We start from the raw sequence: 16,396 nt of genomic DNA on the forward strand, positions 1-16,396 counted from the left end.
AGTTTAATAATACAACAACATTTCCACAGTTTAAAGTAATGTATCGGGACCCAGTCTCTGGAATATGGATTCGGCCTGCCCCTGTTATTTTTAATGGTCGAGGTTATATGTGTGTCTCCACAGATTGTGGTCCAGTGTGGGTACCCAGCAAGAACGTGAAGCCTGTCTTGACTCACCATGACTCATCTAGCGAATAAGCAGACAGAGATCCTGCTTCTGGGAATGCTGTTCCCAGTGGTAAAGACTCTCCACAAGATTGAACACAGACAATATCTGTGCGTTACCTGGGCGAACAGGGCAACACGCCTTTCGTCTGTCACTCGCTTCTGCTACGCAACCCTTTAGAACCTGCCTAGTAGGAATTCCCAGCAGTATGAGAAAAGCGAATTTTCTGAGTATAGCAGGGGGAGGTGCAACAGCAGTATGCCTGCTAATAATTGTAGTGCTGCGCTTATTAATGCATTAAGTGCTACGCTGCCTTAGGATCCTCAAGAGCTAATTCCGCAGCCTTAACCTACTAGAGGACCAAAATAACTTGCGACATGCTCTTCTGCAAAATAGGGCTGCAATTGATTTTTGTTAGCAGCTCAAGGGCATGGTAGTGAGGATCTTGAAGGTATGAACTAACCTGTTTGGAAATCTGCCACAGTGGATAATAGGGTTGCTTACTGAAGGCATACGCATCTTACTCATCCTTGTAGTGGTACGCTTGTGCTTTTGTGTAGTACTACGCTACCTGAAGAACGCTTTGCTAAAAGTAGTGCACCACGCTTGGATTGCTCATAAACAAGAAGGGGGAATTGTGGAGGAATGGTTAAGCGAGAGAGGGCATGATCTGACTGGGATGAGCAATCCCGTTCTCAGGGTAAGGGAAGGAATGTAGGCCAAGGCAAGTGAGCCTTGCAGCGGCTGAGCGAGCCTTGCAGCGGCCTTGAGCACTACAAAAGAAGGTATTCACAAAACTGGTAAACAAGTCTGGACGGAACTAGGTTCCATAAATGTCGACGGAGCGTGGACAGCAACCTTGCACCAATCATATATCCGCTTTATGCGCGTGGACAGAAACTGTAACCAATCATGTAACTATTGCTAGCGCATGCGTATTGCTTGTCGATATATATACTTTGTGTGAGCTCTAATAAAGGGAGAACGACCATACTCATATTGAGGCTCGTCGTTACTCCGGGCCCGTCCCCCCACTCCGACAACAGGAAGTAGAAGCAGGGACAAGTGACCTTGGAAGAATAGACACTGTCTAAGCATGCAGGGGTGGGGTTAGGGAAACCAAAGCCCACCAGGAGTTGGATCTGGCAAGGGACATGAAGGGCAACAAAAGGTTTCTGGAAATACATCAGCAGCAAAAGGAAGATTAAGGAAAATGTGGGCCCATTTCTAAACGGGAATGGGAACCTGGCTGCAAAGGACACAGAAAAGACTGAGGTACTGAGTGCCTTCTTAACCTCAGTATTTAGTGGTAAGACTGGCCTTCAGGAAACCCAGATCCCTGACAGCAGTGGGGAAGTCCGGAGCAAAGTAGACTTACCCTCAGTGGAGGAAGATCACATTAGAGAACGGTTAAAGAAACTGGACACATACAAGTCCTAGGGCCCTAATGTGATGCATCCACAGATGCTGAGGGAACTGGCTGTTGTCACTCCTAGGCCACTCTCGATTACCTTTGAAAGGTCATGGTGATGGGAGGAAGGTTCCTGAGGACTAGAAGAAAGTAAATGTCACTCCTATATTCAAGAAGGGCAAGAAGGAGGACCGGCACACTATAGGCTAGACAGCCAGCTTTTCTATTCTGTGGAAAATAATGGAGCAAATAATCCTGGAAGCCATTTCCAAACATATGAAGGTGATCAGAAGTAGCCAGCATGGATTTATGAAGGGGAAACTGTGGTTAACCAACCTGATAGCCTTCTATGATGAGATGATTAGCTCATTGGATGAGGGAAGACCAGTGAATGTTGTTTACCTTGACTTCAGTAAGGCTTTTGACACTGTGTTCCATAACATCCTCATGGCCAAGCTGATGAAGTACAGGATGGATAAGGGGACAGTGAGGTGGACTGGAAATTGACTAAACTGCCAGTCTAAAAGTGCTGTGCTGGGATCGGTGGCATAAAGTCTAGCTGGAGGCCAGCCATTTGTGGTCTCCCAAAAGGGTAAATATTGCGGCAAATAGTGCTTAACATCTTCATTAATGACTTGGATGATGGGACAGAGTGCAGCCTCAGCAAATTTGCTGATAATAAAAAACCGGGAGGTGTGGGTGATAAACCAGAGAGCTGTGCTGCCACTCAGTGGGACCTTGACGGTCTGGAGAAATGGGCCAACAGGAACCTCATGAAGTTCAACAAAGGGAAATGCCAAGTGAAATACAAAGTTCTGCACCTGAAAAGGAAAAACTCCATGCACTAATACATGCTGGGGGCAAACGGGCTGGAAAGCAGCTTTACAGAAAAGCTGGAGGTCCTGATGGACAAATTGACCATGAGCCAGCAATGTGCCCTTGTGGCCAAGAAGGCCAATGGTATCCTGGGGTGCATGAGGCAGAGCATTGCCAGCAGGTGGAAGGAGGTGATCCTTCCCCTCTGCTCAGCCCTGGTGAGGCCACGTCTGGAGTGCTGGGTCCAGTTCTAGGCTCCCCAGTACAAGGGAGACATGGACCTGCTGGAGCAAAACCTGTGAGAGGACACAAAAATGACTACGGGACTGGAGCATTTGTCATACAAGAGAAGGCTGAGAGAGCTGGGACAGTTCAGCCTGGAGAAGAGAAGGCTGAGGGGGGATCTTATCATTGTGTATATATACCTGAATTGGGGGCAGGGGTGTGTATAAGGAAGATGGATCCAGACTCTCCTCAGTGGTAGCCAGAAGCTACCAGAACAAGAAGCAATGGGCACAGACAGAAATACAAGAAATTCCATTTAAACATAAGAAAAACTTTTTACTATGATGGCAGGGTCAAACCCTAGAACAGGTTGCTGAGAGAGGTTGTGCTGTCTCCATCCTTGGAGATAATCAAACCCTGACTGGACAAGTCCCTGAGCAGCCTGCTGCAGCTAGCCCTGCTCTAAGCAGGGACACTGGAGTAGATGATCTCCAGAGGTCCCTTCCAACCTCAAGTATTCTGTGATTCTGTGATACTTAAATACAAAGCAATGTTTTTTCTCAATCTAGTTATTTGGACAGCCACTTAAGATGTGTTTCAGCAATAGAGTCAGACAAAAGAAACAAGTAGCATCTCTATGAAAGGGTTATTTCAAATAAGCTGCAGGAGTTTGAGTCAAAATATTTATCAAGAGCAGCAGAAAAATTTGAGGGTGGAAGTAGGCAGGGCTGGTCTCCGTTTGAATTCTGGAAGCTATGTTCTAAATAAATTGCAGCAAATACAGCTGACCTCATAAAGCCTTGGAAATCAAATTACTTGGAATAATTAATCTGTGAAATAAACATGAGTGTCAGGATTTCCATATCTCATCTTCTCACCCTCTTCACTTTTACCTGCCTCCTTCCCTTTGGGATGTTTAATCAACTGCCAAGAATTTGTAAATGAAAAAATGAAACTTTGTCAAAAATAATGTCAGGTGGAAGGACCACTCTGACACTCACAGTGCATTAGCATGAGATAAAAGTAATATCAAACAAAAATACTTGCAGGGTCAGGAGTGGATGTGTAACAATGTAACATAGAAAAGGACCTTTGATTTAATGAGGTTCAATTTCACAGAAGTGCAGGTCATCAAATGGGAATGTCATTGAAGCAATCAGACAGTCCTGCAACTTCCATCTTCCTCGTAAAGGAGACAGCTAATTAAGTGTGATGCTGTCCTGAATAAGAATGAAAAGCACAACATAGTGTGGTTGAGAGCAAGACTGGGGCCCAGAACCAAGCTATAAATCTATTATTCTGCTGCTGAGCATTCACAGCACAGGTTGGTGTGGTCATACCAAACAGAGGCTAGCTTGCTTTTTCTTTGCTGTTAAAAGTTTTGCAGCAAAACTTGTTACTGATACTAGTATTTAACTGTAGATGATTATACCAACATTGATGAGATCTTTGACTGGTGTAAGAATGAAGCAGGTAGTGTACACTGTCCCTATCACATAACTTAAAAAATAATATTTTTTGCCTTTCCCTTTGCTTAAAGGCCTTAGAAAGATCTGTGTTTCTCCAAAATTCAGTAAAATTGCTTTCAGCTGTATTATCAGTAAGAAACACATGAAGAAATTGAATGCCTTTAATTAATGTCTACCTGACAAATGGGACACCATGATGAAGAAAATGCATAAACAGCAAGAATCCTCTGCAGAAGGCTCCTCAGACACCATCAGTGAAACTGCCTGCAAGGTGGCTTGCAGCCATTTTGGGTTCTTAATGCAAAGTCAAGAGGAGAAGACGTGAGCAGGCCCAGGTAACACCAGCTACTGGTGGTGTTTGTGGGAAACAGGGAGGCCACAGCTATACTGGTTTGCTGGCCAGCACCAGGTGTAGGATGTTACTATGCACAGAAATCTCTCTCTCACACACAGTTGCCTGAGGCAATTCTGGCTGCTAGTGTCCTCTGGAGTCAAGATATTTCTAGAAAGTGCTGCTAATGCGGCCTCTCCTCACTTCTCTGCCATGCTTGTGGTTTCCAAAACTATGTGAGGGCTTTTAGAAGCTACGTACAGTTTCTTCCACAGCCTTCTCTATCAAAACCATGCTTATTAAATGCTTACTTTCTGGAACATTTGTCTAAATCAAACATCCAAGAGGTTTCCTGTTCCTCAGTAAATATTCTCTTCATGTAACTTTCTTGCAGGCCAAGGCAAATCCCAGGAGACAGAGCTTCCTAGAGCTCCAGAGCAAGTGTTTAGCAACAAATAAATGAGTATCTCCTTAAAATGTGATTAAATGCAGCAATTTTTCCTTAGAGAAATGTGTGCATATCTTCCTTGTGTCTTCCTATAGGAATTATTCAGATGTTTTTGGTCTTGATGAGTGAGTGTCCCTTGAGTTTGTTGGTTTGGATTAGATAGCTTTTCAAAATAGTGTATTAATCCATGGTTATCTGACTCAGATGAACACTTTGTTTTAAAATGCACATAAATGGGCTTATTATCTTTCCAGTGAAACTTGGAATCAGTCAGGACAAAACCACTGAGAGAATAGTCCATTTTGCTGTGTTTGTACTTAGCCAAATCTAAGCACAGATAAAATGAATCACACAGGAAACATAGTTAACCAAGCATTTGTAAAAAAGCCCAAATGTTACTGAGAAAAAAGCATATTAGATCATCCAGTCATTGCTAAGGCAAAAAAATTCTGCTCACCATTTATGTAGTGGTACAGGTCATGTCTGTAAGTTTATTACAGGGTTCAGGCAAATGATTTGGGTGAATTTACTGACTGAACCAAAACTTTCCAAGGGTTCATCTTGGCACACGGTGCAATTGCCTGATCCCTTTGCCCCATGCCATAGCACTGTGCCAACACCCCATGCTGTGGAAACACACCTCAGGGCAAGTGAAAGAGCAGGAATCCTAGTCACATATCTATGAATAGCTAAAGGCTGAAACACAGCAAACCAGAAGCCTATCTCTGAAGCTCACCGCATGCGAACTGTATAATGAAGGGCCAAACCTATCCTGTTTTCCTGCATTCATCCTGTAAATCTTCAGGTCTGCATCTGACTCTTTGGGCAGGTATTCATAGTAGCTGAAGGTGTCCTGGGGTTTGCTTTGGTTTACAGTAGTGGTAAAAACATATCTACTCCACGAAGAGCTACAGACTGCGTTCAAACTCTTCATGGAGCCAGGGTACAAATTCTGCCTGTCACCACACACTGAAGCATGTGCCATCTCATCTTTACCACTGTTGTTAAGCCCTTGTGCTAACACATGCTACCATTTTGCTCTCTCCACATTGCTTTGGACACATGCCAGTCTTTGTTAAGAACACTAGTCTTATCTAAAGCAAGGTTTGGTCAGTAAAGACCCCATATCACTGTGATTTTCTTTTAAATTCAGTTGTCTTTCTTCTTTTGCAGTAATGCAAACAGTGCACACAGAAAAGTTGGAAATTGTTTTGTCCGGGGAAAAAATAGCCAAAAGCACATGCAGATGGAAAGTTAAAGTGGCTTAAAAGGTGCAAATACAATTTACAGTCAGTTAAGGTGAGGAGAGCAGCAGACTGTGGCAATTCCCTTTCCATTTGTTGCTGTGATTGCTATGTATATACATTGAAATGACAGAGTAGTTACTGAAATGGTGTATGTTTGTGCCTTGAATAAAACAACATACACTCTCATAAGAAAATAAATGCATTTTTCTTAAGGTGAACAATAGGCTTTTCCCTTATTTGCTAATGCATGTGCCTGATTAAATCTTACTGCAGTCTCTGTACACAAGCCATTTGTGCCATAAATATCTAAGCCTAACCATGGAAACATTCAAAGTCCATCTTGTAGATAAAGAAACTGAAACACAGAGAATGAAAATGATTAATTCATTGTCCAAGAATGAGCCAGCAGAGTGTCTGTGAGGAGCTTTCTGCTTTTAAATCCTTGTCCAACTCTATAATTACAAATCTATGCTTTCCAATTAGAAATAATAGTAATTCTTAGGGGATGCAGGGGTTCATGTTGTTTGTATCTGCCTCATGCCTGCAGCATAGATCAGAGTGAAATCCAAGGTTTTCAGGTCCTCATCCTTTCCTTGAACTCAGAAGTGTTGTTGTCTTCCCCTCTGTTTGAAAAGGTTTGCTCACACTTTGTATAAAACTCTCTACAAATAATATTAGGCTTTCATTGGCAATCTCTTAGTGGTGCTTGCTAAAAGACGAGGCTGTGGTATAGTCAAGGTGAGACAGCGTTAATAGGAAGATATTCATAGCAAAATTTAGGAAGCTTTTTTTCATTTGTGTGATGTCATGTCTGCTGGATAGGGAGATATTTCTGGGAGAAAATGGTATTTCACTTCCTAGGGTGGACATCCTGGTGAAAATGTGGCCAGAAAGACAATGTAGCTAGACTGAGAAAATCTTGAAAGACAGTAGAGATTAGCATGCAATGGAAAGACTACTGAAAAAAAGGTTGAGAAAGCTGAGATAATAGCTGTATCGAGAAGTTAGCAAAAGCAGTATATTGGAAGAACACATATACTACAGCTGATTGTAGTGGGATAGGATGGTTGCTCAAGGAAAAGAACAGAGAGGGTTTGGTTAAGACAGAGCAAATGCCTAAGGGATCGGAGGCAGCAGATATTGGTATAGTGGGAAGAAGACTTACTGCAAAGGTAGGAGGATTGTAAAAATAAATCTAAAATGTAGGAGTGGAAACTGGTATTAAAGCATGTTTCAGAACCTCCTTTATATAACAGGGGAGAAAAGGAAAGAGAGTGAATCAAGGAAATTTAAGATTAGTATGAGGGGAGGTAGGGAAAAGAAAGAAAGAAAGAAAGAGAAAGAAGAAAGAAAAAAAGTTGTATTATCAATAGGAGGATTCTTTGCACTGAAAGACAGACCACCTTGTTGTAATGATACCAAGAAAAACTCTGCTCACAGTTCAACTGATGTAAAGCCTGACTAATTCCATCTGCCACTTAGGTTGGTGTAAATACAGAAGAACTTACAGAAAACACTGGAATTAATTGGGTTTACTTTGATCTATCTAAAAAGCAAGATTTTACTCTGTCTTATACCTGGCAGGCTCTTCTCTTTTATCTTCCATTTTAGAGCAGAAACTGATTTACTCCATTCATTTTGGTTTCTTTATTTTTTTCTTTTTTGTTTTTCTTTTTCTCCCCCCCCCCTTTTTTTTTCTTTTTGGAGTGGCAGCTTACTGGAGCTCAAGCAGAAGAAACCAGACTCTTCCCCTGTCTAGACTCCCTCTTTAAAGTGCCATGTGAAGTGTTTCTGCAGCACTTTGCTAAGACCCGGATAGCTGCTGTTTATGTTGATATGATCCACTCCATAACAGGAGCTTAATGTAAGTGCACCCTTATGTTATGCTTCAAATCACACAGGTTTCAATTCACACTCTCCAAAAATGCAAAAATGAGATTAGCATCTAAATTGAAATTGAAGTTAAAGAAATCTGCAGAAAATAAATCTAAAAAATCTGAATATCAGTTTTAGTCTTCTTTTCACTCTGTATCTTGGTCATTCCCCAGAAAAGAAATCCATCTCTCAGTAACAATCATTAAACTCTGTCTGGTCCTGCGCAGCTGTGTCAAGACACTAAAAAGAGGGGGGAAATTTTGCCCCATTTAGTTAATGTCATTAGCTTCAATGAACTTATGGCTTGAGGAAAGAAGCCTCAGCTCAAGTTAGCCAAACCTAGGTGGGGCATGCAAGCGCTGCGATCGCACCATCTTTTTCTAATTGGTGGTGCAGTGTACAGCGTGTCCCCTGGGCCATTGCTGTTTCTTTGGTCAGTGGAAGTCCCCCAGCCACCCTCCTCAGAGCTGCAGGAGAGGTTTGGACATTCAGCTGTGTCTTCTTTTTGCACCTTACTACCTTAGGCATCTGTCTGACACAGAGATGGCAAGCAGATTGAATACAGGGAAACCAGGGTTAAACAAATGCTTTTTCAGGTATTATTGTATATCTTTAGTTTGCCCTCTGTTTTCATGTATATTCCTAAAACAGTATTCAGACGAAACCTGAAGGAAGAAACATTACATCTGAAATGCAATACAAACCATTTTTTTTCCAGCTTGCTTTGCACATGCTCATTGGTGCTGAGAAGTAAAGAGATCTTCTGAGTGGTACATAGCCCCTCATTTCTCATTACTGTCAGTAAATGGAAAGGACATCAAGAGGTTTGCCATCCAACAGCAGTATATTTTTCCCTAAGGAGCTCCTCAACTGGTCCCTCTTGCCACCTGCAAATTAGAGAGCTAGCCAGCACCCAAGTGGGAAACCTTGACAAAATAAAAACAATGAAAAAAAGAACTGAAAATAAGAGGTGATCAAAGGAAAGGAGTCTGGGAGAGGAGGTATAAGGGCATCATCACTTCTTCTACTATCTTGAGCACCAGCACTGGATAGTGGAAATCAGAGCATTGCACAGTAATTCATCCTGACACTAATGGAACTATTTTAAATGTACAATAATATCTTCCTGAAGAATAATGCATGGTACTTAAAAACAAACTCAGCATGATGAGAAGGAAGAGAAGACTCATACTCCACTGTGGTTTCCCCTCACATATTTCTAAATGAGGAGCAGTCTCAGCACTTCAAAGGGCTACTGCTTGTTACACTTATAACAAATATTTAGCTATTGTGTCACTAGGGTGGGGGGGAAAGAGGTGTTTAGGTGACATTGATCTTCATAATAGCACAGCAAAAAACCCAAGCAGAATATGCAGGAAAAGAGTGAGTTGGTATCATGTGATGCTCCATGTGCAAAAACCCAACCAAACAATAACGCTAAACTTGTGAAAGATATCAGTTCAACGCCTGCGTGCGTTCAGATCCTTTAGTTTAATCATCCAGATAAATTCACATTAATTTCAGCAGAGTTTCACTTGAACAGAAATAAATCAAGTCTACATCAGGATTTGGCCCACGGATATCATGAATATATGCTATCAAATTTAGTCACTGTTATCAGTCTAAACCAGCAGGCTAACTGAGACAATTTGGGGAACCTGATCATACCCTCCCTATTTAAAACATCAAGATAAGCTTTTACAGGCGGGTCTCAATGAGTTTGCAGTTTGAATTCCCATGGGCTGCAACTAGAGCAGGAACAAGCTCTATTTTCATTCTAGTTACAATGGACTGGATTTCCATAAATCTGTGCATTTATAACTAAGACCTCAAGATACTACAACAGCTGTGATAGTAGAAATTGGAAACGGGCATTTATACAGACTTATTAGAAGTCTGGGTCAGCAAAAAAATAAATTAAAATGTGTCTCAAATCCAAGGAGTTACATGCTCTATTTTAGGTCAATAAAGATAATGATAGTGTTTGAAGCTGTCTTATGACTGTTTTTACAGCCAAACCTTCAGAGAAGAGTTGTGAGACTGACTGAACTTCACACTTGGACTTCTGACTGAGAGTTACTATACTAACCAGAATACTATCTAGAAAACTGTGAAAATTCTATTAGAAACATAACTCCTTAGAGGTGTGTTAGGTCCTTTCACTGTTAGCATCCAGATGACAGTTTCTTGTCATGTCCTTACTCTTCTTAACTCTCTACAATTGCTAGCATAAGCATGTGCATGCATACACTCAAGTCTTCCAGGCTGAGAGGTATAATGCAGCCATTCTTAAGGTATTTGTATGCTAATCAGGGATCATATAGTCATATGTTTTGTTATTTTATCTACTTGCACTTGTTCAGCTTATGTAGCACTTGTAGCACTTACGATAGTTTATATTTAATATGGTATAAGGAAGAAAAAGAAAATGGATTTCTCTTCCGACCTACAAACCTTTAGAATTGCATACTGAGTAAAAAACATGCCTTTTATGCAAGAAAAAATGTGTATGTCAAATATATGGACCCTAAACATGCTCCCTTTTTTCCTCTCTTTAAAGAGATTTATGGATTTGAAAAATATCACTCAAACTCTCATATACTATGTTTCACTAAAATAGTAAAAAAATAAGAAATCATAGAATCATAAAGTCAAGGAAAAATGTAGGTTAGAAGCAACATCCAGAGGTCACCTGGTGCAGCCCCCTGCCCAAAGTAGACCTAAATCAGATCAGGACTTGATGAGTAGGATCTGAAACACCTCTGAGGATGGTGGCCCCACAGCCTGCCTGGGCACCTGCTTCCAGTATTTGACCACCCTCATGATCAAACAAAAAAACCCCTTAAAACTTCCCTCCCCAGCCTGTCTCACTGCAGTTTTCATCCATCCCAGGGCATTTGCTCTGCATTTGCTTGTATTAGGCTCCAGGAGGCTCCTATCTGCTGCTTCTCCAGTCTGTCCAGGTCCCACTGAATCAGAAGTGTTTTTGTATATTCTAAATAAACATATTTGCCTGAACAGCCCATCTATGAAATGTTCAACTCATGCATAACTTAAACTCACATTTTCATATTGCTAAGCAGAAAGTCTGCAACTTTGTTAAAGAAAGATAACAGTAATAAGAGATGAATCACTATCAAATTTCCCCAAATGTCTCTAGGGTTTATTTTAGCTATTTCTCTAAAAACAAATTTTCTTTGTTTTCTTAAAAATAGTAACTATTTACTATTACACCTGTGAGAAGTTACCTAAATTAACATTGGCAAAAAAGCTGTACATGTATATTTAGGCTCACTGGCTATTTCAGAGGATTTGCTAAAAACATATACAGAAACCTCAGTGAAACAAACCTTTGCTTGGACACTGCAATCTCACAAATGTCTGTGTACATCAGAAAGAAGAAAATATGTTATTTAGTCTGAAGAGTTCAATCAATTCAGAGGTTTAAGTGGTCAGCTGCCTTCAGTAACCATCTCTACAAGACAATGTCTAACATGGAAGAGCTAATAAAGAGAAAAGGCTCTTGTAACAGGAAGGTGGACAAAATATACTTCAACAGCTTATTTATGGGGGCAATAAACTCTCCATCTCTTGGAATGTGAATGCTCAGATGATGTCAAATCTCAGTTAGTCACTGTGGGTTTCCTGTCTAATCTATGACAATCTAATCAACATAGCCAGTGGTGTCCAGGACATGATTAATTTCATCCGAAAGTAGATGTCTAAAATAGGCCGGATCAATCAAGCCCTAAAAGTGCTTTTGATGACTTCACTAATTGAAATGGGATTTTAGGAGAGTTGTTCAGATGTGTATGTCTACATTGTGGACATATACATCTAGATGAGATGAATCCTGTCCTTGGACTCTTTAACTTACATACCAACAACAATTTGGAGCTTGAATCATGGATCACTGGGTAAGACTCTGCCAAAGGAAAGTGGAAAAGAGACTAGAACAGAGGATCAGAATGGTTCCGTCTTAAATGTAAGAAACACGGAAAGACCCACAACATTACTATTCTCTCACCCACCAGTTCTGAAATCACATCGATAATTTTATAAGTAATGTCACAGCAATATGATGTATTTCAGAAGGTGCTGGGTCATATTACAGTAAAAGAATAGTGGGTTGTAATCAATTTTAGGTACTTACTGTGCAGTGTTAATGTCTTAAAGCAACTAGGGTGGTTTTTCAGATTTTCCAGTAGTGGAGATATACACCTGTGAAGCTCAGACATCTGCTGCAGAGAAAGGCAATGCAACAGTTATCCAGTGGGGGGAAAAAAAGAAAGATTTTGAGGAAAAACATAAATTTTAGTGAACTTTTGTCTCTGGGCAGTGCAAGCTGTAAAAATGTTGAGTTTACAGCTCAAACGACACAAGGGTTAAAAGAGGATGCTCAAATGTCTGGGTGAATTTTACACAGGTAATCAACTGAAGCAGAGGGGAAATAAAGGCAGTGAGCTATAGAAAGCTGTTGGTGAACTAAGGTTCTTACCCAGATCCTAATGAAGGATGAACAAAGTCATACACTCATGAAGATTACAAAGACTCTTAGGGGGCACATGTCTAGGATGTTATAGCGTACCCCACAGCAGACTATAGCAGACTATAGTCTACTTTATAGCAGAGGTTCAGTCAGCTCTATAAAACTAGCCTGAACAGCAAAGGCAGTGTGGCTGCAGTGGTAGAAGCTCTGCAGTGCCAAAACCCAGTGTCACTGTCTGGCACCACCCTGTGATCACGGTGACCGCTCATGTATCCCTATGCTACGGGGCAACTCCCATTAGTGACAAACCCTTAGAAACCAACAGTGTGACTCTTGGGGGTTTGTTTTGCTTTTGCAGGAATCAGAGGGAATTAGCAAACCCTAGCTTTTCTCTAGATTCAGCTAATCTTGAAATTTGAATGTCAAGAGCACTCTGACAGTGCCTCCCACAATATTCACTTCAGTTCATATGAAATACACTTAGTGTTTCACTTTTTACATTTTGGTTCCCTCTCTCTGCAAACCTGCAGGGAAAAAACACAGTGGCAAAACGGAACGGATTATCTCACTGACATTTGGGACATGGAAATAACTCAGCTCCAAGTCTTCTGGGAATGTGCAGAGATAGAGAAACTTCCTGCTGCTGGCCTAGATTAGGCAGAGGCAAAGGGAGCGCTGTGGGGGCCTCCATTGGACTGAAAAGAACAGAGTGACCCACAGAAAACTGTGCAACACAAAGAGAAATGTAAGAGGTCAGAATGTTTGTTTTAAAGCTGAGCTTTATCTAGATAATCTGAATCTCCAGGACCTATCAGCTTGTCTGGACACAAGATTTGTGACACTTTGTAGTGGGCCATTAAATACACTACACAAACTGCTTGTAAAAATATATCATCTCAATTATGGAATTTTTATTGCTATGTCTTCACTATGCTCTTTATTTTGTGCCTAAAAAGATATGTAAAAGAGAAAAAAATATTTATACACACACATCTTTCTATATCATCTATATCTATATCTATATCTAATCTATATACACATGTATATAGATATGCGGTATAGCTACCCGCCTATACCTATGGAGACAATCCATACTTTACTTTTACTTAATTCAAGCACCACTATTCCTTGATAGCCAAGCAGAAAGAAATCTCATTTCTTCTAAAGAAGACCCTTATATTTGTATAGTAAGATTTGTAATTGTCCTGCTGGGAAAGTTAGTAACAATAACTATTTTATCAAAGTTCACAATCAGTTTACAAACAGGGAAGAAAGTGAAGCAGACAACTTAGGAATAAGATACTGCCATGTTAAAAAGTTGCTTGAGACCTAGTGATTTTTTTTTAAAAAAAAATACTGTGTCAGGACCTAAGTTGTCAAATTAAAAATGAATATCAGTAAGGTAGGCTTTCAGCTGTAAGGACATGTGGAAGATTTGTTAATAAATTTATAAGTATACCATTAGACCTCAATTTTATACAGCCTATTTCTAACATGTTGAAACATATGTTTGTGCTGCAGGCACAAAATTATTCTACAAAACTAATTGTCTTACTGAAAAATAACTTTTGGAGTCTTTTTTGCCTGTTTTTAGAGTTATTTTGAATACTTAACCCGTCTGAGCAAGAATAAAGACATTCCCAATTGGAATCAAAATAACCTTAGTTTTTCATTAGAGGAAAAAAAGCAGAACTGTAAAACCTGCGGTGGGTCTGTAGTATAGTTTTTGCCATGCTGCTCAGTGAAGCTATGGGAGGAAAAATACAGCTGCAGCTGCTCAGTGCCAAGTTTTCGAGTTAGCGGGTACTCAGCGCTGAGCACTCAGACTGTGCTTGAGCTTGATGTAGAGCAGTCATCACTGCTGCCCTTGGGGAAACTAGCAGATCTTCTTCTCACATTCCTGCTCGAGACCAGAAGGGTGCACAGGTAAAGTGGGTCTCTTGACTGACACCCTTCGGCCAAGCTCCCAGTACCGTCTCAGGGCTTTGGAGCCTGCCAGGTGTGTAGCTGGCTCGGCAGCCCAGCACCTCCAGCTCCAGCTCAGCTGGAGGTCAGTGTCCAGCCCTAGCAGGACAATGAAGACAATTACTCACCCTACCTACATTAAGCAAGGCTGTTTTTACAAATATCTCATTTACTGTTTTGTGCACAGTTAAACCAAGGTACTTCAATCTGTCTAAAAGAATTTTCCCATGAGTGCTTTCAGGTGAAATTGTGGGACGAAGGGCACGCTACAGACCATTTTTGAGTAGCTGGCCACCACTGCTGCTCACTGAAATGAACCAAGGCGCTTCAGCGCCTCTTGCTTTTTCCTCCTGAACCTTTGTTCTGTTCCAGTGCGGTCTGAGGCCGCTTGTGTTCATGGCTGGCACACAGCTCTGCATGTCCCCAACCAGGTTTTGTTTTCAACCAGCTGCAGGTAAGCATAATGCAAATGTAATTTCATTAAAAACAAATCAACAGGTTATTATACCAGTCACCCGTGGCAGCTTTAAAGTCCAGCAGCATGGGCAGAGGCAGATCAAGATCAGGACTACCACAAAAATGCAGGATTTCACTGAAAAATAAGCCCCTGAGCAGAGGGTTCCTGGTTCAGTCATTCCTCCTGGTCTCTGGAAAACCAAGGAGGAGGGCAGCTGCAGTGGGTGCAAGGAGGAAGAAAAGAGAAAGTGACATGACCAAAGCACCTGGGAACAAGAAACTCTTCAGGAAGGAGACCATGCACTCCACGGAAGGACCTCAGTCACTGGCAAACGTCAAGTGGGTCTGCCAGTAAACACTCAAGGTAGGAAAGCTTTACAAGCTTTGAATAAGGAGTTTCAGTGAACTTGGATGATTGGTATAAAGTCCTATGAGAACAATTCAGCAGAGACAGGAATAAAACCCATGAGTAGACTCTTGACCCTTTTGAAGTCAGTGGAAGGTCTACCTCTGACTTCGTGCCACAAGAATTTCCCCTGTAGCTGTTGGAGTCTGAACCTGGGGCTGCAATATCACCCTTGTGTGTTTTACCCAGAAGCGAAAGCATTTGAGTCTGAGAGATGTAGATCACTACTTGCACTAATACACAACCCAAAATAGATGTGTTTGATTGCTGACATTTATAATTGCTTTTCTTGCTGTTTCCTGTATATATAGGATTCCATTTGTACCCTTTCCTACTCCTGGCTCCACTGTAATGCCCTTTTGCCTGAAGGGAGGAAGAGGAACAGATGGCATGCAGCTAGGCAATTAGACAACATAGTAAAAGCAGTGAAGTTCCTCATTTAACTTCTCAGGCTCTCTCCTCAAGCCATTCCCCTTGTGTCTCCCATGCAAAGTTAATGATTATAAAATTATTTCCATCTATCTATCTACATTCTTAAGCTGATATTAAAGTGACTGCAGCAATTTTGATTGACATTTGCTGAGGCTCACGAACCAGTTATTTCTGATCAATCATAATTGTCCGTACTGCTACAAGCATTATGTACCTCAGCCAGTAAAATGGGCCATTCACCAGCTCCCAAATGTGAACTACTAAATGCTCAGGCCTCAGAACAGAAGCCTGGAAAGCTAGCTACAAAACAGTACAGGCAGAACTCAAAAGAGGGAAATGAAAGGGAAGGGAATTAACAGGAACAAATACAGTGTTCCAAATAAAAGGAATCAAGCTGCTTGCATTGTAAATGAGACATCCTCTGAAGCCTCACCACAGCTACACTGATGCTTGATAATATTCTCTCCGCAAAAAAGAAATAAAGGAAAGATGCTGATATTTTGGTGTAAATGGTTCTCCACTGTGTTAGTGTTAGAGAACAGATTGAAGAAATTATAAAAGTAGTGTAAATAATTGTAAGTTTGCAATAGCACACAGCATCAATTTAAATGACCTGGTAATTTGGCATGAACCCAAGCAATCATTCCCTGAGCTGAATTTA

The sequence above is a fragment of the Apteryx mantelli genome, chromosome Z (genome assembly GCF_036417845.1).
Source record: "Apteryx mantelli isolate bAptMan1 chromosome Z, bAptMan1.hap1, whole genome shotgun sequence".
In the NCBI taxonomy this organism is placed as follows: Eukaryota; Metazoa; Chordata; class Aves; order Apterygiformes; family Apterygidae; genus Apteryx; species Apteryx mantelli.